This window comes from Calidris pugnax, unplaced genomic scaffold (genome assembly GCF_001431845.1).
Source record: "Calidris pugnax isolate Ruff unplaced genomic scaffold, ASM143184v1 scaffold178, whole genome shotgun sequence".
Taxonomy (NCBI): domain Eukaryota; kingdom Metazoa; phylum Chordata; class Aves; order Charadriiformes; family Scolopacidae; genus Calidris; species Calidris pugnax.
The window spans coordinates 1,041,933-1,067,070 of NW_015090986.1; the positions used below are offsets into that span (position 1 = coordinate 1,041,933).

The 25,138-nt window shown below is 39.2% G+C and overlaps 1 long non-coding RNA gene across 4 annotated transcripts in view; it reads left to right on the forward strand.

The window, feature by feature from the left end:
* The window catches only part of LOC106894914, a 131,884-nt gene that overhangs the window by 82,287 nt on the left and 24,459 nt on the right, over positions 1–25,138 (forward strand). For 2 of the 4 annotated variants that reach the window (XR_001413338.1, XR_001413339.1), the window contains exons 6-7: positions 21,090–21,159; positions 21,245–21,388. This is a non-coding gene — a long non-coding RNA (uncharacterized LOC106894914). The remainder of the gene's footprint in view (positions 1–21,089; positions 21,160–21,244; positions 21,389–25,138) is intronic. The other 2 variants (XR_001413340.1, XR_001413341.1) reach the window with 2 other exon arrangements.

Consider the following 25,138-nt stretch of genomic DNA (forward strand, 5'->3'; position numbering starts at 1 on the left):
AATGTATTAGATATTCAAAGAGTGTTCACAAGAACAAGGATGGACAGCGTATCTGTTCTTGTAGCACAGTATTGCTTGATCTTTTTAACTCCCAAATTAATGATAAAATAGAGATAACAAATGGCAAAAAAGCAGGTTCAATATTAGTGTGATATCTTAAAAGGCTTATAATAGAGGAATTGCTTTCCTGAAAAAGCTTAAGAAAAAATCTGTAGTTCTTAAATACAGAAAATTATTACCACTTCTTTCACTGACATCTGTGATAGCGCAGCTACACTTCTACAGACTGCAGAGATTCTCAAGTTACATTAAAATTAAGCAATCCAGACTGAGCAGTCTAGATTTCACAGTGCAAAATTTCATGTGCTTTGCTCTTTAGCGCTGACAGTTCACATTAGACATTTAAAAGCATCATCACAAGGATTATTTTTTCCCAACACTGCCAAATTTCAGGCACTGTGATCCCACTGAACACATACTGACTGCAAGGGAAAGGTTTTTTGGAATGTTAATCCTGCCTCCTGGGCTCTCACTGCAGTGTTGATATTTTGTATGTCTCCTGCTCCATGTAGCGTCATGGCTCCCCATTAGCTCCTCCAGAGCAATAGAGCTGTGCTTCAGCAGGGAATGGCCAGGACATCCCATTCTTCTTTCTCCAGTGCAACCCAAGACTGGCCAAGACAGACAGTCAAGACCCATGAGTTGATCCAACATGAGGGGTTCTTCTGCAGTTACCAATTATTCTGATTGTCAAAATACCTTCCTGTCAGTTTTTCAAAGTCTTTGTGCAGCTCTGCTACTGTTTACTGCTTAATTTGACCATAAACTCTGCAACACATGGACTTTGAGTGACAGGAAAACAGGCTCATATGTGGGATTAGATGTAATCACCTTCATGGCCCAAATATTCTCCATTCATATGGCTGATATTAACACAGGGGTCACATATGCTCACTGTCCTTAGAAATATGTGAGTGCCAGCTATCTCCTAATGTACTGTGTAGAGTGATGGGCCATTTCCAAACCTAACCCGTTCAAATCACAGTTACACAACTATGATTCAGATTTTTACCCTTAGAGCACTATGGACCCTGAATCTCCACCTGCAAGCAAACCAGCTAGTAGATAACCTGAATGCAACTGCCTATGCAGGCATGCTTGGGGTCCTGACTACATGGTGGGATATCTCTCTCTACAAAAAGAGCTCAACTTATTGTGAGTTTCTGCCTTCCAAGGTGAATAATTACACAGTCTGTTAAACCTAATTCTCACAGCAATCACCTAATCTTGGCAGCCACATAATAAGAGCAGGATGAGGCAGGGACTCTTGTGTATGGGATACCAAGTAAGATTTTCAATTTTATTTTTTAATTTAAAAAAATATAAGAGGGGGCAAGAGGGAGAAAGCCCTTTGATCTATGGGCAAAAAGTTGCTTCCAAATCCTTAATATTTACCAAAATACTGTATTTGTACATGTCTATGAAGAAAAGCCTGCCTTGGACAAAGAGCAAAAGGACAGAATTTGTGACTTAAAGTAATACCTCTCATTAGACCAGCTAGGTTAGCTGGGAAAGAGAAACCCAAACAACAGTCAAGCTTTTGGGCATAGAAATCATTCTTCAGGTTTTTGGGAGGAAGATGAATGCCTGTATTTGTATTTATTTTAACTCTCATTTCTGTGACGCATGGTTTCACCTTCCATTTGCCTTATATCTAGTCCGTAAATCTTGTGTTTATGAAGACATAAGCACCATGAAACACTTTGACACTCTCCATTTCCTTCATCTGAAGCAGTAGCATTATCTAAAATAAACGGTCTGTCTAGCTAAGGAAGGAGACATAACCAGTGTTTTCTCAAGCCTGCTCGTGTATCTGTGAAGCTACCCCAAGGCGTGAAAGCAGGAGGGGAAAGGGAGGAGGGACTGTGGCGGACGTTGCTGGAACAGCCAGTGTCCAGTGAGATCCAGCTGTGTAAATGTGACAAATGTAAAAAAGATACGAGGAGGTGAAGGCAAAACTTTGTGTTTGTGCCAATAGCGAGGAAAAAAGAATTGCTTGGCGCAACTTGTGTTGAGGCTGCGGGTTGTAGCTTGTGTGCTGAAGAAGCATGTGTATTCTCACATGCTTTTTGTACTCGTTTGAGATACAGGGTGACTGCACTTAAGTACACAATGTACTCTGTATGTTGTCCTTTCCACAAGACAAATGTTCATTTTCTCCTCAGAGAACCCAGTTCTAGTCTGTAATCACAGTTTCTTCCATATCATTAAACTCTTGATTAATAATGTGTACTGAGATTTCCATTAATTCTGAATTTGGAAATTCAGTCATCCTCCAGCATAATCCTTCATTCTTATCAAATTTCTTTTTTTAGAGCCTCCCAGTATCGCATTACTATGATTATTCATCTCCCAGCATTCTTGGGAGGAAGGGCAGCAGTAATGTCCACTCCTAGAAGAGAAAGGGCAACTGAGGCACACACCATTGGTTAGACTTCCCTGTGTTGTGTCTTTTGTCTTCATTCTCATGCAGTTCTTCCCGTCCTGTTATTAAGATTCCTTCCTCCCTCATAAAGGACAAAACTCACACTGTCTTTTCTCTGGAACGGCATAATCTTCTGATTGAGAAAATAGAGGCTTAAAAGTTTGCCCTGTTTTCAGCTGGTTTGCCCCAGATGAGCTGCCGGAACCAGCACGGGAGCTCTTACATTGCAGTCAGCCAGGACAGCTGATAAGGATGGGTTAATCTCTATCCTTGGGCTCACAGAAGGGTTATGAAAACCACAATGTTCTCACTTCTTCCTTCTGTTTTCTCCCATGAGCAGTATTGTATCCCACACAAGCATAAAAGGTAGCATTTGGCTTTCCTTTGATAATTTCATTATTGCCCTTCTGAGTAAGAATTCCCTTTTCCCTATTTTCTTCAAACTAAGTACAGGAACCTCACCTCAAACCTGGACGTGTGGTGCCTGTCTCAACAGTAGAAAACACATTATATCAAATGGCTTCCTAGATTTCTTGCAGTTCAGGTCAGTGTTTTTCAGCAGTTGCAGCAAAAAGAAATGAGCAGGCAAAGGAAAAACAGTTTTACCTCAGTGCTGCACTTTGGGAACCTGCTTCCTTTCTCTTCTTGCTGCTGGTCCCATTACTCTCCTCAGTGAGCATTCAGGTTCCATTTAATGCATCTAGTGTGGGCTAGTAAATAGCTGATGTTTTTCTCATGAATTGACACAAATTTAAAAAATTATTTGTAAGACCTGTGCATAGTGATTCCAAATCCTTCTCTTGTAAGAGAGAATTGTCTTTGGTGCCAAATATGTAGTTTTCCTCACTTGCTTTTAGCTTCTTTTAGAAGACTGATTTTCACATCTGGAAAGAGCAGACTTTTTCACCAAGCAGAACTAACACTGTTACTGTTTAGCTCATTTCCATCTGGAAGCTGCCCTTTTAATATGAGGGCTACATCAGCTAATATATTTAATGGAAGATCAAGTCCTTTGGCTGGTCTGTTTGATTTGGATTTACTTACTGATTGTAATTTGTATGGGTATAAGAAGCGAAAATTTCAAAGGAAAAGCACTGAGATTAGCCACCATCCATCAAAGAGCTAAATAAATATTTGGTGAATATGTATATTTGAGATTAAAAACTAATATTAATACAGCAGCAAGGTGCAATGTAATAACCACATAAAAATTCTAACGCCACCACTTACGACATAGAAAAATTATAAACTCTAAAACAATACAGGAAGGTGCAAAATGCAAGAACAAGAAATAATTGTAGAAACCACATCCTCCTTGAAGTTATGCTAAAGCACATGAAGAAGAGGGAGGTGATTTGAGACAGCCAGCATGGCTTCACCATGGGCAAGTCCTGCCTGATCAACCTGGTGGCCTTCCATCATGGAGTGACCACATCAGTGGACAAGGGAAGAGCTATGGATGTCATCTGTCTGGATTTCTGTAAGGCCTTTGACATAGTCTCCCACAACATCCTGCTCTCTAAATTGGAGAGATATGGATTTAATGGGTGGACTGTTTGGTGGATGAGTAATTGGTTGGATGGTCACATCTAGAAGGTAGTTGTTAACAGCTTAATGTCCAGATGGAGATCAGTGACTTGCGGTGTCCGTCAGGGCTTTGTCCGTCTGGGACAAGTACTGTTTGATATCTTTATCAATGACACAGACAGTGGCATCAAGTGCACACTCAGCAGGTTTGTGGATGACAGCAAGCTGAGGGGTGCGGTTGACACACCTGCGAGATGGAATGCCATCCAGAGGGACCTGAACAGGCTTGAGAAGTGGGCCCATATGAACCTCATGAGGTTCAACGAGGCCAAATACAGGGTTCTGCACCTGAGTTGGGACAACCCCCAGAATCAATACAGGCTGGAGGATGAAGGGATTGAGAGCAGCCCTGCTTGGAAGGACTTGGGGACACTCATGGATGAAAAGCTTGACATGAGCTGACAATGTGGGCTCACAGCACAGAAAGCCAACCGCATCCTGAGCTGCATCAACAGAAGTGTGACCAGTAGGTTGAGGGAGGTGATTCTGCCCCTTTACTCTGCTCTCATGAGACCCCACCTGGAGAACTGCGTCCAGCTTTGGAGTCCTCAGCACAGGAAAGACATGAATCTGTTGGAGAATGTCCAGATGATGACCACAAGGATGATCAGAAGGCTGAGCAGCTCTGCTATAAAGACAGGCTGAGAGAGCTGGGGTTGTTCAGCCTGGAGAAGACGCGGCTCTGGGGAGACTTTATTGCAGCCTTTCAATGTTTAAAGGAGGCCTACAGGAAAGATGGGGACAAGCTTTTTAATAGAACCTGTAGCAATAGGATAAGGGGTAATAGTTTTAATCTAAAAGAGGGTAGATTCAGACTAGATCTAAGGAAGAAATTTTTTACAATGAGAGTGGTGAAACACTGAAACAAGTTGCTCAGGGAGGTGGTATGTGCCCCATCTTTGGAAACACTCAAGGTCAGGTTGGACAGGGCTCTGAGCAACCTGATCTAGTGGAAGATGTCCCTGGTCATTGCAGGGAAAGTTGAACTAGATGACCTTTAAAGGTCCCTTCCAACCCAAAAACAAGTTGCTCAGGGAGGTGGTATGTGCCCCATCTTTGGAAACACTCAAGGTCAGGTTGGACAGGGCTCTGAGCAACCTGATCTAGTGGAAGATGTCCCTGGTCATTGCAGGGAAAGTTGAACTAGATGACCTTTAAAGGTCCCTTCCAACCCAAATTATTCTTTATCTTCTTTAGCCTGTGTTTCTCTGACCCCTTCCACTCCACCAGTGAACCTATGCTTGGCTTTCTCCCACGTGGTCCAGTGCATTCTTCAAGCCTGCCTTGATTTGCAATAGGCATGTACAAATTCCCACACAAAATGTATTACATTCATTCTTACATCCTGCTGTCCATCCTCTGTATCCATAATAGCTACAGAAATCAACCAAATGCTGGTAACTGAGTAAACACTGACAAAACAAACCAAATGAATGTTATCGGGATCAGAAATACCGCACTGAGCAACTCATTGCATGTAGGTATGTGTGGGTTTGAATGCAGTTCCTCCTGTCTTCTACTATTTGTTATTGCCTTTTTACATGTTATCTGCAACAAGCTCTGTAACCTCTCCTCCTGGGGCAGGGAACGTATCTTTCCCTGGGTTAGTAATGGTATGTTGGCACTGTGCCCTGCTTTATTTCTCCCTTTCTAATGCAAACTAAAGGTGGAAATATATTTCCTGTACCCAATTCTATGCCAGTGCTAACTTGACTTTGAATTGGTTGTAGTTATTAGTAAATAAATACCAAAACTAAAGGCTAACCTGAAACAAGTGAAGCATCTGGATTCCACTGGCACACATGCACATCTTGGTTCTGGAAAACTGCAAATCAGATCTCCCTTAGGTTAGGGGAGGATAAGGTATATTGTTCCCTCAATAAATAACCTCTGCTAAGCTGTGTTCCCTGCAGCTACAGTGCTGCTACTCTCTCTATGCTGTACTGCAAACAAGTAGAGACTTGCCTTAAGGCCAAAAGAGGTTATCTAGTCAGATGTCCCAAAAAAAACCAGAAACCAGAGAACTGTAGAGTAAATTAGTTTGTAAGGCTGGAAGCGACTTCAGAAGGTCATCTTGGGCAACCCTCCGTTTAAAGCAGGACCAGTCTAGATTAAGTTGCAGAGGGCCTCATGAATTAATTTCCATGTCAGTGGAAATTAATTAAATTTAAAAATCCCAGGAATTGAGAATCCACTTTGGTTCTGACTAAACTCCTTCTGTAAGCAATTGCCACCACTCTTTTTTAAAAAGGGGGTCATTTTTAGCCTGTGTTTGACTAGCTTTAGCATCCTCTCTTCTTTTAATTCTAATTTCTCATTTAGATATTGGCTTGCAGTTGCTGTCATCACATAATTTTTACATAAAACCAACCAGATTGAGTTCCATGAATCTGTCACTGTATTATGTTTTTCATGTTCTAATTGCTTTTGTAACCCTGCTCTGAGCTTTCTCTAATTTATCAGCACAAGAGATAACAACAACTGTCCAGTCCTGGACAAGAGAGCTGGACAGAATATTCCTAGTCACAGTGCCAAATACAGAGCAACGTATGTCTTTGCTATCTACAGTCAATATTTCTCTTTTTATTTATCCAATGACTATAATAGCTTTTTTTGGAAACAGCATCTTAATGGTAGCTCATGTAAGTTAGATGTCTATCTTGAACCCCAATTTACTGTTTGCCAAGAAAGCCATCCACATCCTCCAAGAACATTATTAGGTACAGGACTGCCTATCTACACATATTGATCCTATGATTCCATTAATTTGTTTGTGACTTTCTTATGAAATTATTCAATTACACAAAACAGCCTTCTTCACTAATTACATTATGTACACAGTCTTTGTGTCATCTGCACAACTGGTCAGCAGAGATTTGATGTTTTCTTGCAAACCATAGATAAAATGTGATAATTATCTCAAAAGCAGGAAGAGGGCTTTCAGGGTCTCACTAAAAAAAAACAACATGTAATTGATGATCCTCTATTTGCATTTAGATTTTTAAAAATAATCTGCTCTTATTTTACTTAATATATGCAACACTAATATATTAATTTTTCTCCTTCCTTAATCAAAATGCTAGAAGGTACCAAATTAAATGTTTTACAAAATTGGAACTATATTGCATGCATATTAATTTGGTGGCCAGATATAAATGTCAGAGTTGGGACCACATACTACCAGTAAGTAAAAACTTTCATTTGAAAACCTCTGATTATAAGAGAGTTTTGCCACTGGGAGTTTTTCACTTGGCCAGGCTGGGAGCCTTTATAATGACATGTATGATTATTTTCCAGTTATAAATTTCCAAATTTTCTTTTGCACAAATATTGAAAGCTGCCCATCGTTGAACTACTCTATGGCATTTTACTGCTTATAAAGACTGCTTATTAATTTTTTTTGTTGTTTGCTCAATGTTTTTCTTAGAAGTTTATCTTAAATGAAGGAAGGGAAATATTTACAACCACAATGGAACAATGGCCTGGAACTAAGGAAGGGAAAGTTTAGGTTAGGCTGTAGTAAGAAGTTCTTAACTCAAATAGCCTTGGATTCCGAAAGAAGTTGTTTGAGGCAGCATCATTGAAGTTTTCCATAAACTGTGCAGGTGAGACCCTCTGAAGAACCACCCTATAAAGAACAGAGTCTAGTACAAGTTGAATACTAGGCAATCATCACCTTTTTATAAAAAAACTTATTTCTCTAGCACCTAGTGACAAAAAGTGGTATCTAAAATTGAAGAAAATTGAAAAAAATCTATCTAAGAATAGATTTCCACCATGATACAGATCCTATCGAGAATGACATCTCAGTGGAAAAATCCAGGTCTAGTTTTATGTTGTAGTTATAATGAAACTGGAGCATTTGGGTGCTAAACTCTTGAAAGTCTGACCTGTACAGTACAGGCCCTTGAGAATGTCCTAAGGATACATTGGCCTTTTAAATTGCCACCACACCAAAGAGTGAAAAAAGGGATGGGGGAAATCAAGGTGAGACGTTCTGCAATTTCATTTCAGGAATTCCTCACTTTACTCCTACCAATTCTCTGCCAAACACAAAATATCTAAGTAAGGATATATTCACTTCACTTTGGTACTGAATTCTATTAACCTATTCAAAGAAATAAGTGATGTTTATTTTACAAACTAATCAAGTTTCCTATTGAAATGAGAATTTAAACACAGTCTGTGGCATGAAACACAACTTCCCTAGTTACACCATATAAAATAAGCCAGGAGCTGGATAGCACTTGTTCTGAAGCATTTTATGTAGTGAAAATGCTGCAGATTTACATTAATGGAAAAGTGTTCAGTCTCATCGGCTTATAACTGATATCTGGAGTTATCAGTTTTCCATATTATGATCATTTATTTCTTCTTTCTTGCCACGTTCATATATAACAATTTGCCAGATAAATGTATGTCCGAACTGAAGGGAAAAGAATTTTGGAGGTCAGATAATTTTTAGGTATTAGCTACTTTCCTGATTGTAGAGGAGTTACAGTAATGATATTTGGCCTGCTATGTGCAGGATCCACTATTAGCAGTGCCAAAAGTACTAATTCCCTGAAGCTGCATTCTCTTCTTTTACTATGACATATGTCCAGGATTGAAGAAAGAGTAAAACTAGTCCCCCTAGTGTACTGTTGTTGTAAAATATTTAGGCCTCTAATCTGCTGAAGTTCATCTATGGGTTAATTGGTAAATCTTCTCTATTTTCTGTATGTTTTTACTATACTGACTACAATTCTCAGTGAAGTACCCATTTCTTGGTCATTTTTCTTAGGACTACAAGCTTCTGGGATTGAAAAAAGTCCACCTGATAATACAACAATTCTTACAGAGTGAAAGACAAGAACTAGATAGGATTTTGCTCCTGCCTATCAAAGCTTATAAGAACTATTTTGGTATTCATTGACATTATTAACATTTGTATTTTTCTTATAATATTTAACTTTAAATCTATGTATATCCATCAATTTTCATTAAATATTTCTGGATAACATGTCTGTTGCTTTGGAAAGCCCACATTTTAGTTAAAAAAAGATCAGATCAGGTAGGCAATAATTATTGGAAAGAGTCATTAAATAAAAATTTCTTCCGGGAGATGTCTCTAAAATACTTTATAGTCAATATCATTTTGGTATCTTGACAGTGTTTAAGACTTATTGCCTGAATTATATTTATAAAAAGTTATTACGTTGTGCTCTGAGCATCCAGGACAATTGAGTTGTTTTATACAACTACATTGAACACAATGCTGCAGAGTATCATTGACTCTTCACTGGAGAGCCTCACTAAGGCTTGGAGGGAGACTGTGAGGGAAATATAAATGAACCAGTAGTAAATCAGACCCAAACTTCTACGTGGAAATTTACAATAGGGCATTGAACAAAAGAAGTCTGCAGTAGAAAGGCCACATGCAGTATTAGTGTTTCAGAAAATTTATCCATATTTTCGCATTTATCTGGAATGTAGATACCTTTCTCTTGGAGTTGTTTGTGTAGGGGACTGTGGAAGAATCTACACTGAGAAAAAGATACTCATGAATCTAAAGAAAAGCTTATCTAAAGAAAAGATTATCTAAAGATAATCTGCGGAAAAGTGTGGGTTTGGCCTAGAAAGGGGACTGTAAAGGGAAATTCATTGTTGTCATGAAATATGTGCACAGTGTAATGTAGCATAATGATGTCACACCCAGCTTCTCACCTCTGTGAGTAACCACTTCAAACTGCCCTGCTTCACCCTGGGTAGTCTATGTCTGGTAGTCTACAGCTTAGTCATAGGGGTTTGTCCTGTAAGGTAGGAAGAAGAGGGTTTGGGCCTAGGCTATCAGAGTGAAGGATTACCAATAGCTCTCTGACATACCAGGTCCTCCATCCACTGAGCTCAGATATAAATGGACTGGTGAAAACAACACCTCCACCTATGTTTTGAAAAAATGTAGCTTTTGCTACTGGATTTTGCATGGGACTGGCCTCATTAGGCTCACCCTCAGAACACCCTTATACCAGGCTCTGCCTGGAGGACTGAAGGAGGTTGAAGAATGTCTAGTTGGTAGATCCCAGCAGATTGTGTTCATAAGTCGATCAGGAGCAGGTTGTGGTTAGAAGTTAAGCAGGAGCTATTCCCAATTGCCATGCCTCTTGAAATTTCTTCTAAAAATCTGAACTGCTTACAGACTTCACACTTCTCCACAAGCTCTAGTAAAGCGGGATTTTGTGATTTGCCATTTTGGCATCTAAATCCTATCACCTAAAGTCCTACTTTAATCATCTAAGTCTTCCTATCAGTTAGCACAATACCTAAGTAAATACTCTCTAAATGAAAAGAAATTTAAAAAATCAACACTACCTATCAAGAAGGAGGTCAAAAGTTTGGTCATTGCTTATCGCTGAAAGTAGAATTGCTCCTAAGATACATGTCCTAAAATAGGAGATGAGAAGAGCTTCTGCAGGGAACAACCACAGGGAAAGATGAGCAGTGCTTCTGCAGTGATTACTACTCTAACAGAACACACATTTTGGGAAAATTTAGAAGGAACTTCATGCTGTTCTGTGAAGAAGAACCTCCACTGATATCCACATACTGCATTACCAGCAATGTAAATCCTCATTAGTATTAGGATCAGGTGATGGTATTCAAGGAACTGCAGTTTAAAATAGGAAATACGATGCAGCAGCAGACCTGTGTGTAATTTATTCCCACATTTCCCAGAAATTTATTTATAGAAATACTTTGTCCTCTCTGGAAGATGAGAAGATCTGGATTTAGATCTTACAGAAACTCTTTCTGCTTGCCTGTCTCTGTTAGATTATAAATGGGAATTCTGACCACCTCAAATTGCTATTTGAAGGGCATTTTGACTTGAAACTCCTTCACATATGCTACTGCTATCTATCATTTCTACAAGCAGGATGTTTCACTAAGCCAACTGCAACTGTCTTCACACACAGAAAATGGCACATTAAGGTTTTGGAGTAGCCACTTTCAGGACGGAAGCTGCCTGCTAATTTCCCCCTCTAAGTTCACCCTAGTTAGCACAGCTCAGTATACTGTAGTATACAGACTCTGAGCTTGATCTTGGATATGTTTCAGATGAACTCCCATGGAATCCCAAGCAATCTTTCTGGCAGAAGATTTTCCAGTGAAGAATCAAATTCATCATATGAGGGGAGGACATTTTGAAAATTAAGGGTACATTTCAACAAACAAGGCTGTCAGCCTTGCCCTCAAGCTTGAGCCTTAGTTTTCCAGCCCAGCGATAGGGATTGTTTGATTTACAAGGAAATCTGCATGCCAACTCCTTGAAGATGAATAACTGAAGTTTCCTTGCTTGGTATGTTACCTAACAATCCTTTGCATCAAACCGTGCTACGCTGTTTGCTCTGATACTGTGCCAGATCCTTGGCTGTTATAAATCACTCTTATCAAATTCATCAATTTTTGTCATCTGAGGTTCTGACTCTTCTGACTTCTGCTCTCCTCCTGTTTAAGGTTAAGAAAATAGCTCTCCAAGTTGTACAGCCCAAATTTGTGTCTTTTGAACACAGAGCTGATAAACTTCCCCTGTTAGAGTAACAAGTCAATGGCTGGAGAAGAAAGAAAAGCATACATTTCAAGGAATTACTAAATGCAACCTAGGATACCTGGTTAACAGGTTTTTCTCTTAGCCAGGTTTCATGATTATATGGATTGCAACTTGTTTATGCTTCTCAGAGACAAGCAGAGCAAAACTAAACAAACATTCAAACTGACCCTTGTATAGATCATATCAGGAGGGAATGAGCAACGAACTCCTTAGAGAATTCTCCCCTCAGCTGGTGTTTGTGGCTAAACTGAAATGAGTGCAATGCAGAAGTGTAATGCAGAGTAACTGCGTGAAAAAAAGAGAAGCATGTGTGACAGATTGCACACAACCCTGTAAAAAAGACAAAGACTGAATCGGGTTCTTAATCACCTCCCTGTGAATCTGCTGAACCCGCTGGGGTTGCCTGGGGATAAGTGAAACACAAACCTGATCCATTTGGTTTGCTACAGCCTCTGGATCAGAACAGTAGCAATTTATCCTTAGCCAGCACAGATGCAAGGGGTGACTCAAGGAGAAATGAACCAGCAACATGTTTTGGAACAAGAGGATATCTTTGGCTGATTGAATTCCAAAACAAAAGGGAATGTAATTTGCTCTCCATTTTGTAGAAGCTGAGGGCAGTTCTATGTGAAAATGGTAACTGTAAAAGGGCCATCCTGCCACATTATGCATTTCCTTTCTTTGCTATGGCAATCACTGATATGGCTCTTACATGGAAATTTGAGTTCCAGTTTCTTGAGATCGCTTTACTCTTCTGCTGAAGCCAAAAAGCAGCCTTGATGCCCATTCATTTGTCACAAATTTCCTTTGGCTGGGAAACAGGTTCTGCTCTGAAGGAGCAACTGGTACAAAGGCTGGAGATGCTAATTCCTTGAACACCCTGGGTCAGTGCTCTTTGTGTTCCCTGTCCCGCCCCAACCAAGGAGAAACATGAAAGGCTAAGACGAAGAAGAAGCCTAAAGAGCCTAGGATGGGGCCCGAGGAATTCTTTCTAGTTATATCTCCCAGCTCCCACATTTCAGCTTCTAATCAGCAAATGCACTTTCACATATTGATGAAAACACATCAGCAATTTCCATGTTTTGGCCAGAATGGTTATATATCAAGAGCAAAATATATCAAGAACCTATTTCCAGATCATCTGTTCCATGCTCCATTTGCCTGGTTGGAAGATAAGTACAGGGAAAAAAGCTTGTTATTGCTTATCAAAAAAGTGGGAGCACTGATACTGCAGCCACAAAGGTCAGAGGACAGATACAAGGCAAGACTTGAAATGCATCTTGCTGAGCTTTAAGAACAGAAATGGTTGCCTGACAGTAACTCAATGCACAATTTCATCTGTTGTTTCAAGTGAGGGAAAGTGCTGTTCAGCTGTGGTTCAGAAATATTTATTTCCATTTTCTAGGGAACGAAGAATAATTGCATCAGTTCTCAGTTTGGAAGGAATTGTTAGTTGTTTGGAGGAAACATATGATATGTGTAGTATTTGATTTTTTAGTCAATCCAGTGGAAATAGATATATTTCAAAATGTGGGAGTTGAATCTCCTTTCACATTTTTTGTTCATAAAATATAATAATTCCAAAATAGGGATTTCTCTAAAGATGGGATTGTTCTGTTCTGGGAAAGGAATTTAATATTAATGGAAAGATCCAAGTTTCACCAGAACTTGAAATAAATTTTATGAAGCGTGTAGAATTATTTCAGAATTTTTCTATGCACTTGGTTCTTTTTCAGACATTTTTCTGATAAGCCCAGAAATCACATTTGACCAGAAATCAAACTAGAAAGACAGAACATGACATCACGCCCACTTGTGCCACCACAGACTGTAATGTTAAACTGCATATTGATTCTTGCAAAACTAAACAATAGATTATGTCTTACAGAGAGAAGCTGGAAAATTTTTAGATGGCAGTCAGCTTATTTGCTGCTTTCTATTTGCTTTTGAATTTGGGAAAAGGAAAGACAGATTTATTCTCCAGATTTGTTCTGACATCCAGTTAGGTTTGAATTAATTCCTCCAACTTTTGGGTTAACCATAAGACAGCTAAGCTACCAGCTCATTTGCTTTAGTTTCTGTCTATATTTAATGGATAGCTAATGACTTTCAAGGGTGATTTTTGTTTAAGGGTGGATAATGGAGTCATGGTGCCTTTCTCTCCATTGATCATACAACAGAGTGAGGAAAAAGGTGTTTTAGTAAGCAAATCAAGTAAGCACTTAAGGGTAATGATTCCAGACCTACATAACTTTGCTATACACTGAACCTATTCTCCCCACACTTCTTTCCTGTATGCAGTCCCTGTTGAAAACTGAAATTAGTAGATACTTGATTTAGGGTTGCCAGACTTAATTTTCACTGTGCATTTATTTAAGTGTAGCTTCTGGTTCTTTCAGTGTTCCTTCAGGCAATGACATTTAAACTGAAAGTTCACATTTTCAACAGGATGGTCAAAATTTGTACATACCTATTTGTAAACAAAAGCTATCTATATAGATCATGTTTCCTCATGCAACTCTGCATATAGAAACTTAGATCTCTCCAAGGTACATATGTAAATTTCACTTCCCCTTATAAGTCATATTACTTGTACCTAGAAATGCTTATTACACAAAAGTTGTAAAAGAAATTGTATTAGGAAGTGGACTATGTCCACTTATAGCCTTAGAAGCACTTTTTCCCTAATGTATACTTAATTGATATAGCAGGTTTCAATAATTCTTCCTGTTTGGTCCAGGAAGGCAAAGCACGTATTAATGGGTGGAACATTGGTGGAGCATAAAAAGTAAATCATGGTTCTTCCATTCTGCTCCACAGAGTCTCAAAAAATTCCTATGTCATCTGAGGAAAATCACTTCAAAAGGTGTTATACTCCTAAAGGTGGATTCTATAAACTAATCTTTTACAATTCAATTTTCATAAAAAGGATCCAAGTTTGAGAGATGTCAGGGCACATCTGTAAGTGGAATTCTTGCACTTTACTGTATTTCTTCTAACAAACCACCTCATAAGCTCTGTCCTGATAGCTTTGTCTCAGGTCCTCACCTGTTCTCTCCCCACATGTTCCTACAACTCTAGCTTATAATTTCAACTGATTTTAAGTTAAAATTTGCAATTTTCCTCTTCTTAGGCCCTTTGCACTAACCACTATTTGTTAAATGTTCTGCAGATCTAGTCTGCAGCTCTTGGTGCCATTGAATGGGAGCACGTAGTGAGCAAGCAGCTCTCTAAACAGAAAGGGAATGTTCATTAGCTGAAACATGATATTAAGCAAAGATCTATTTTTCCTTAGAATCTTTCCAACTCTTACAGGGACATGAGGCAATACTTGCTTTATTCATCCATTTCCATCAGCCTTCCCCATTTAAGGTAATGAGCAACTCGCATGTTAAACTTGGTCTTGAGCATCTGGCTTTTGGTCTAGTGACTGAACTTATTCTTCCAATCTGGCACTATAGTCAGGCATGTTTCTCAGCTGAGGTGTGGTAGCTCACAGAATCTGGAGTTTAACCAAACAGTTCTCCCTCTTTCTTTCCCTACGATGCCTTCTTCACTCCTAGGAGGAAGCCCCTCATATCCAATGAAATTTAGGAACATCTAACAAGTGCATATGTTCAGGTGAAGCTCCTTACCTGCCTTTTGGTTTTCACAGAAGAGTTTTATAGGGTAGCCTGATCCAGCCGTGATTATCAGTCCTCCCAGATCTTCTGTATTTGAGATGGGGAGAAAGGCAAAGGCTGTAGTGTACGTTTAAGTGCTTACCAGTTTGAGTGAAGGTAAATTTTGACTCAACCATAGTCTTTCACCTTGGCTTAACAGAAGGAAAATAAACTCTTTCCACCCTTCATTCTTCCTCTACATTCTACCTCTACATGGATATTGAAACTCTCTCACTTTTCAGGAGTCCTTTAATCTGAATTTACAGGCCTTGACTTTTCTTAACTGAAAATAGGGGGACATCTGGACACAAAATCATAAAAAACTTAGTAATTTTAGTATCATTCCCACTCTTAAGTATTAGCTGATATCTGGCTATCAAGAGATTTTCTCTGCCTTGTCTGCGTCAACCCACACACCTGAGTAACCGACACATTCCACAATGTCAGGAAAGTACAGCAACTTGATATTCATCATAGCCTCAGATTCCTGTTTATCATTACTCTACACTAGGCCCTTAACAAATAAAAAGGGAAACATCCTGTCTCAAAGGGTTTTTGCAACATAAAAACATCAGGAAGAGCCCAAGAGCAGATGGCAGAGGATGCAGAGTACAAAGAAAATCAGAATGTTAGTAGCTTCTCCTGCTATTAGATCTCATGGATGCTCTTGTGAACCTGTTTGCATGGACACAGACTGGGGCACTACTGGGACATTAGAAAAGAGAAGCAGAGTAAAAAGGTAAGAGATGAAACATGCAGCCCTGTGCACTGAGCACTGCACTGTGGGGTAAAGCACATTCCTGGTGATCACACAGCAGGACCTTTGAAAGGCTTTTTACAGATCTATGCATTTTTCAGCTGGGTTTTTCTTCTAGCAGTATGACGCACTTTGAAATCAGCTGGAAGCTAAAGCACCTGTCATCGATTGGAACATTATTTTCTCATTGCAACTACACCAAACAGAAGATTTCTTTGTTATAGAGGCCTCTGTTGAGAAGAGAAAACAAAACAGAGTCAAGGGATGGAGTCCAATCCAAAGGTTCCCATCCTTTTGCTCACCATCTGTGTAGTCAAAGATAGCAAAGGCTTCCTTGCCATTGAGTAATGCAAACTTGGGGACTTCCTTGACGTCACTGTGAAGGGTGGGTGGTCTATGTGAGACAGGTGGCAGCGTGCCAGTTATCAAACATGTCAGAAGATCTTCAACGGTAAAGGATAAAAGGTAGTTCACAAAGAGACCCAGCAAGTCTTTAAGCAAACATGTATCGTCCTTACCTTTTAAAAAAACATTTTACAGAAGTTTATGACTTTTCTAACAAAAGGACTCTCATACGCTGAGCTTGCAATCCACAGAGATGTGCAGAAAATATTTTAAAAACCAATCAGGCATCCAGGGAATAAGAGCTAGAATTTCATACAGATAGGTACGAAAAGATCAGTTTCTGAGTTTCTTTGAGCTATACAAGCTCCTAAAACAACAGTGATGGAAATGCTGGAAGAACTGCAATGTCTTTCTATTCCAATTCCAGGCACAAATTCTGTGAGGAAGAGTGATATTTTCTAAATAATTTCCTGTCCCTTTTCAGAAACAATGCAAGTTCAATATCTGAGAGGCTCCTAAAGCCTGAAGTGACCTCTGAGAATGAGTCTAGAAAAATGACATTATTTTTTTCTAAAATAGTTAGCACTGGGATGAGACTGAATGCAAGAACAACAAATACTAACCGAGTCACCTCTGCTCAGGGGTTATCACGGCTTCATGTGGCATCTGATTCAGCATTTCCAGAAATCAGGGGAAGGGTTTATCACAACATGGGAGTGAAAAGAGATTCTTCCATTGAGTTCATCTGCTGACAGAAGTTCCTTTCTTTACTTTGGTGCTGCACAGTCCTAAACCAATCCTCCTTCACACTAGCAGTTTCTGGAAATATATTTATTATTTCTCTTCCTTCAATTAGTTTTAGATTTCACCTGATAGAAATGGTGAGATTGGAATGAAATAGTGGAATGGAGATTAGGCAAAGATGGACACAGTGCAAGAAGAAATGGTAAGAAGGAAGAAGAGAATGAGTCCCCTGTGGTCCCATCCTTTCCTTCACAAAAGGCACCCACCGATTAATGAAAAATTGCTTGCAGGGATCCGCAATTTTTGGTGTTAACTTGACCAAGGACTGACACTAGGTCTACAACCTTTCCCTGTGGGGAAAGGTCAAGACTGTAGGCCAGTTTCCAAAAGCACAGTGCAAGTTACTTTTAGCAGGTGGTATCAGCACTAATACCCTGTACGCCTCTGTGACTCTCCCTGGTGTAAGCTTGCAAGATTGTCCCTGGAAGCTTGCAAGCAGTGATACCGTAATAATCCTTTTTCACTGCTCACCTCAAGCTGATCAGAATGTGAGTGTCATGGCAGTTAGAGGGGTCTCTCGTTGCTCTCAAAGTATATATCAGAGTTAGCCATTTGCAAAGCAGCACTCAGAGAAGACCAAAGCAGCCTTAAGTCTTCCATAGGCACATTTCTGTGATTTGTGACGGCACACAATCTGGCCCTCAATCTGTCTGAGGCCCAGATTTGAGATGCATTAATCCCCTTCACCTTCCCTGGTCTTCAAATGAAGGTCAGGTCTTGTGCAGCTGACATTACTCTCCTATACACTGAGTGTTCTGAAATTATAGCATCTGTGGTTAAACTCATGCAATGAAAAAAGTCAGGCACAAGTGGATTTTGGAAGGAAGAAGATCTGAAGATGGATGAAGATACAGAAAGGAGTCAAATAATATTCCTTAAATAGTAATGAATGACTAACTCAACTACCGGCACCTTTACAGGAATGTGACATAATACAATCCAAATGTCATTTAAAATAGTTTATGGAGTAGAGAAATAAGCTTAAAAAGCAGCTTAGAAATGTACAGCTCAAAAATGCAGACTGATATGTAAATCCCTTGGTATATTGTTATTCTGCCCAGTCTTACAGTCTCCTGTTTCACAACTAAAAATCCTACTCTTTGTCTCTCAGTGACAATGAGTGTCAGTGAGAAAGTCATAATTTGCCATGCCCTAGAATTTGTCCTGTCCTTCTCGCTGTTTTTGCTAGCCTCAATTGAAGACAAAACAGAAAAAAAGGCTTTTATGCTCTACCAGAATACAAAGTGACTTTCCAAGAACTGTTGTCAGACATAAATCTCGCATGATCTCACCACTGTATTTATCATAACAACAAAAATATAAACAGCAATGAAATAATATTTTATATCTCTGTGGCACCGTTTAGTCGTTGAGACCGAATGTTTTGCAATTAGACAATATGTGCAATTCCAGTAGCTTAAAAAAATTAAAACCATTGGTTTGATATTGGCCGTGCAAAGAGGTCATATGTTGGGTGTAAATAGTTACTTACTATCACTTTTAAACATCTAGAGTAGCAGAACACCTATTTTCACCAGAAGTCATCAGATGCTAGAGTGACTCACTCTGGATGGGAGAGGGGAATAACCAAGGGAAGACAGATTTTACAGTAGACTCTGCAGGAAAAAAACCCCAACACCTCAATACCTCAAACAATGTTTAGAAAGTCAAAGTGCATTTAGTGTGGGAGCTATGAAATTGCACACATATAGCACACATATGCACACATACAGCAAAACAGATGGAAAAAAGCTTATGGTATAAATAACCAGCAACAGCAAGAAGATGGGAGAAGGGAAACTACATTATCTCTACTCCACAGATGGAGGATTAGAGAGATTTAGGTTCTTGCCCAAGGAAACAAATCCTAGATTCAAGTCTCTGCTTTAAGCACTCGGTAGTCTTGAATGTACAACATCAATGTCGTTAAGTTCTGTTCCCTTGTCTCTGCTCTTGTTCTAGGAGAGGAGACAAAATTGTCATTGCTGTACCACCAAGAAACTGAGAAATTGTTCTTTTTTTCCACATGGAAACTGATAGGTCTGCAGTCTTGTGTCTTTTGAGCTTCAAGACTGAAGAATAAAAGTTAAAATCTTGTTCTAGGTCACACTGCACATCAGTAGGACTGAGGCATCCTGATTACTTGCGTCCTGCACTAATTATGAGCCCTTAGGACAGTGTGCTCAGCTGCTACATCATGTCATGTACAGGACTGCTCCTGGGCCAGGATGGTGAAAAGTCCACGTAATTCAGGTGGTTATAGAATACAGTTCATCATCTGATAAAATAATATATACTAGTAAAATAAGGAAAATATTAAAACAAACATATGCACATAAAATGAGCCTGGTATGAAAAAAAGCAAGTTTTACATATACAAAATACCAGGTAAAACTCTCCATTTCATATTGTAAATGCTTCTTGAAAATTTTAGAGAACTTAATCCTGTCAAAAACATCAGCTTTGGACATGAAACAGAACACTGTTTTGAACAGCAGTATTCCTTTAAGTTTCAAGACTTTCTAGTAACCCCTGCACTTCTTTCTGCCTAAATACTTCATTATCTCCTTCACATCCTAGCATAAGTGACCATGCCTTGAGCTTAACCTTGTATAGATAATGACTGTAATGAACAGGCTTCCTTCTGCATGTCTGTGAAGATAAATGATACTTTTCTGCTCAGTATGAATACTACAACAGTAAAAGGCACCAAGAGAAAACGGAAACAAAGCAAACACAAATAACCACTCAATAGAATTGACTGCAAACTGACTCAAAAAAATTCCCTCAAAAACACAACACCAAATCTAAGAAATTGTCCAAACAATTTTGGGAACTTAGAGCTAGCTGGAATTGGGCTCACTACAGCGTGGCCTCCGGTCTCATGTGGGAACATGCTTTTTGTAAATAAAAACACTTGAATCTATCATCCAATTTCCCTTGTAGTTGAAAGAGCTTTCAAGTCTGAAAATTAGCTAGCTGTTTGGGACAGAAAGCAGAAAACAAAGCAGAAAGATAAAGTTGCTCTGTAGCAAATGGTCTGAGGGAGCAGGGGAGGGGAGTGTGCCCACGGATTTGACCTTAACTGTGATGAGAAAACGCAGAGCAGGTGTTTTTTCACTAATAGTTTTACCTGACCAGCAGCTCCTCTCGAAAGCCTGCTAGCTGGTAGTACTGGTGTCACACAGACTTGTCTACACAGCCTAGGCTAGGCAAAACAGTAAAGGACCCATCCGAAGGCCAGCCATTCCTCTAGAAAAGCCATAGAAAAATGGGAATAAGTGCATTTAGATATCCTACAGACCCACCTTTTTTTAAAACCAGTTTGTACACAATAGCTAACCTTAGCAGAATTCTTAATGTCTTAATGTACATTAAGGACATTAATTGTGTTAAAGACAATTACATACACTTGTATTAATTCTTATAGATAGCATAGGCTTTGATAATTTTATCAAAATGATCTTATGTACCAAAAATTACATTCTTTTAGGGCACACTCAAGAGAAGGAAAATCCTGAAAGAAAATGCAAATTCACAGGAAAGTCATACAGAGTAAATCCAATTTCAGGCGGTTCACTGCTAAATCTGAAGCTTTCAGTTACTCATAAGTCTAACACAATTAAATATTACAAACTCTTAAATGTGTAAACATTGCTTCAGGTTTTTGCTTAGACCTTACGATGAGTTCATGAACAATTGTGATTTCTTGGTAATATATGACCCATGATTACTTTATCTATTTCTGTCACATGAAAATGATGGGAAAGAAAGGAGAAAACACATAAATCAGGCTGATTTTTTTTTGAGATGAAGTAAGCAGTTACTTTTGCTATTATTATTTTCTTGTGCCTTTTTCAGACAGGAAGATTGCCAAATCATGGGGCGAATGCCACTGGCTTCAGCAGAGTAAATCCTGCTGGTAAGGCTGGTAAGGCTAATCCCGTAAATCACATATTCACTAAAGAATGGGAATGCCTTAACAAAATCAGTGATTTCCAACCTTTGCAAACCAGGTATGCAGACAGAGCCTGAACCTCACTATCCTTTCCCTGACGCACCACTAGACCAACTGAACAAGAGGAGATCCACTGTATAACATGCATGCAGAAGACCCAACATAGCTCACTGTGCCTGTGCCACAGAATGCATGCAGACAGGTAAACCTCCCGAGGGGCTAACAAGAAATAAGACTATTACAAATTTCACTCGGGATGTAGGCCAGAGGAGTTGCTCTAATGGGCTGTATTCAGTGTATAGGGCATTGCCTTAGCATCCATTTGTAGGTTATGCTTTGTTTTAGGGAATCATCACCTTTGGAGACAGGAACAATTATAAAGTTCCTGAACTGCAAATATTTGGCATACTTGTTGAAATGTTTGCCATGCTTCTACTGCTCTCCAGACATCCGCTTAATGATGACAGTTTGCTTGGATAGACCTTGGGCAAGATGGCTGCTTTGTTTTTGGACATCTGATGATGCAAGACTGCTATGAGTTAAATTACAATAAATCAGCTCTAACCAAATATTAGCCTGTTCAGATATCTTTGAATATATTTTCAGTTTTCCAGTCTTATATCAATTATTCTGTAAACTTAAATGCAGTACCACAATGTGATAAAATAAACTTCTTCTTGGATGTACATGAAGTCCTCATCTCAACCAATTACTGGTGAGGCAAACCCAGCATCTTACAAGGAAAAGGTCCTAGCCATTTCTCTGTGAATTCTTGCTTGCCAAAGGCTGACTGAAATCTCAGTTCCAGTAAGAGTTTTGCCATTCACTCTATGGATCTGGCTTCTACCATGGTTCTTTATTTGTAGCTTTTAACAGTTGGTCCTATAACAAAGCTCACAATGAATTGAGGAATGTAGCTGAAAACATATGTTTAAATAGACGAAGTGTGCTAATGCTCATTATTGTTACAAGATATGTTTGTTCTTGAGTAGGCACCATGAGGAAACATGGAGAACACCTACAGTAAATAAACCAGTAAAAGTGCTTAGATAACCAACCTGAGCTTAATCTTGGGCAGAGTTCCCTCACAAATATGACAACTGGTTGATATTTCATGGCATTTATGCACCATACAGCAATATTTTCAGAGGAGGTATGGTCCCCATTTTTGAAAGAGGCTAGATTTCCCTTTTAGATACTTAAATAAATATGTCGTTCAATATGATGTGCAGCCACAGGAAAAAAAAAATCAGTCATAGATGTTATAACAGAAGCCTAAAACAATTGGATATTGAATACAATATTCTTTGGTAAATGAAGCCCCCAAGTCCTAATTTAGCTCTATTTATCAAAGGATTAGCTCTATTCAACATGTCTGAAACCCTATGCATACTACACAGAAAACTTAACTGAGGTACAGGTAAAAGCCAGGAACTCCTGGAACAATTAATAGTTGTTTATGTCCTGCTGTGGGCAGAATGGCAGAGCCATCACTCAGGTTTTCCAAGCCAACTGATAACACAACCTTCCCATGCCAGTTCTGAGGCTGAAGATACGTCAGTGTGGAATCACTGAGGTCACTTCTCTCCTTTGTTATTCTCCGTTTTGGCCCTCTCCTAAATTCAAAATTGTTTTAGAGCTAACAGGATTTACAATCATGTAAATAAAGGACATTATATTAGCTCACATATCAGATATGCTTGTTTATTCTGTCCAAGGAAGAGCTAGTAATAGCATTTTCATGACATCAGAGGCGAAGCAAAGGAAGCCATTCCAACTAATTAATCTCAGTATTGTTTATAACGAAATATAGGCAACTGATCTGTGTAATTGTTCTAGGAGTCACAGTTTGCACACTATGTTTAAACAACATATGACTATTAAGGGCAACTTTGAGGATGGATTTTTAATTTATCAGTGAGAGGTACTTTCTAGAGTTTATCAGAAATGTGAGGCCTACAAGGGTGAAGATACAGAAAATTTTCAGCTTTTTCTGCACTTAATTTCCAGCTGAGTTTGTGGGAGCAATGACAAACCTAGCCTAACACCCAGTAATTTATGAGCTGCATAAGAAAGAGTTAATAGCAGGCATTAAGATTAAGATGATTAAGATACCAGATTTCCACCGCTATTCTAAAAGTTCATGCAAGAGACAGTAGAACTTGATTAATAATTCTGATATATTGTTTTGATTTTCTCCTACCTGATTCTCACTTGAATATTTGCAATTTCTAATCAGTGATTTATTGAAACTACAATATATTGCAAGTGTACAAACACTGAAAGCATAACTCTATGGGGACTTGAAGGGGAGTTAAGTCCAGGAATTAAATGAAATAACACTGTTTTGTGTGAAGAATGCCAAATATCTGTTCAAAATTCACTTCCTTTAGTAAGTGAAGATTGAATTTTGTGAGCATTTGTGAGAAAATCATTTAAGTTAAAATTAATTTCGTTATTTCTTAGCCTTCTAAGAAACTGTATTTCTAAGCTTCATTTTGTCTATTTAACACATATTTTTACTAATATTTCATATTTAATGTTAAGCCTCATTGAGAACTTTAGGGGAAACTGGGCTACAAACAAGGCATATCAGTAACAGTTCATACCATTTTTTTCACCACCTGTATTTCATCAAACATCTTTTTTCTAGCTTGCCTTCTGTCAATATATGTGAATTGGTAATTTTAACGTGTGCATTGGGTTGATAGGTTAATTCATGTTTAATTGGTAGTTGTGTTCATTAGTTACTGAACACAAGACTTCAACTCTGTATAGGCTGGGGAAACTTCAGGGCTATGATGTGGAAAGGATGTCTGTTAGCTATCTACTGCCTGGTGCACTATTTGTTTTGCATGGACGGTGCTATGCCGCTGTAATGCTGCTTTACTATCTAATAATTGAAAACTAGATGTGCCTTTTACCTTCTGTACCCAATAAACTTCTCCCACCTCCCTACTCCATTGCCATCCCCTGAGCCTGAGCCTGAGCCTAAGCCTAAGCTGCCTCCAGGTGATCCTTTTTCTCCTCCGTGATTGCAAATCAGGAGCTGAACTCAAATTTCCTTAAGGCCTCCAGCCTCTCAACAACGACCTTCTGTGGGAATGCTACTACCATTTGCAGCTTCCTCTGCTTCCATTCAGAGGTCTTCAAACCGCTTTCTGTCTCTCATTACCTGGCTTCCCTGCAGCAGCTCACTTGTTGTCCTCAGCCAGCCAAATTCTGTCACCAAAATGCTTTTTGCTGTCCTGTGAGAAGAGAGGGAAAATATTTGAGACAGCTGATTTCTTTCACCAGAAACCAGCCTTCTTCTCTATTTCTTTTTTCCAAAGACACCTTTGATTTTTTTTCGTAATGTTTGAACCACACTAAAAATAATTCAGAAAAAGCACCCTTTGTTAGTCAGCTGCCACCAGCATTTGAAATGACACTGCTCATAACTGCTGACCTCTGCAGCATCAGCTAGGCCTGCAACAAACACAAAAACAGGCTAAAAATCCCTGCCAATATGCTAAATTAATCTATTCGTAGGTCTTTTCATTTTCCTGCCTGTAGTTGAGCTTACAGTGGATGATACTTCCAAAGACTCCGCTGACTTCTAAGGTTAAAATCTAACCTTGGACACCCACACAGCACCAGCAGAGATGGCCTTCGTCCATGCTGCTCACAGGGAGAAAGGCTGCCAGCCCAGCCCAGGTGTCCTGCCTGCTCCCACAACCTCTTGCAGCCCTCACACTTTGCTTGCCTCCTTCTCTTTTTTACTGTACTTCACTTCTTGTTCTTCTCATGCACTGTGAGGGGAAGAAGAGGCCATTTTGTTGGCTTCCAAACCATTGGCAGTCAGGGGAGGTGGCAGCCATTTTGTGTGCGGGAGCTTTCCCTGAGGTCTCCGTGAAAAATTTCAAAAAATAGAAATAGTGAATTCTGTGAACACTGCTTGTATTGTGACTTT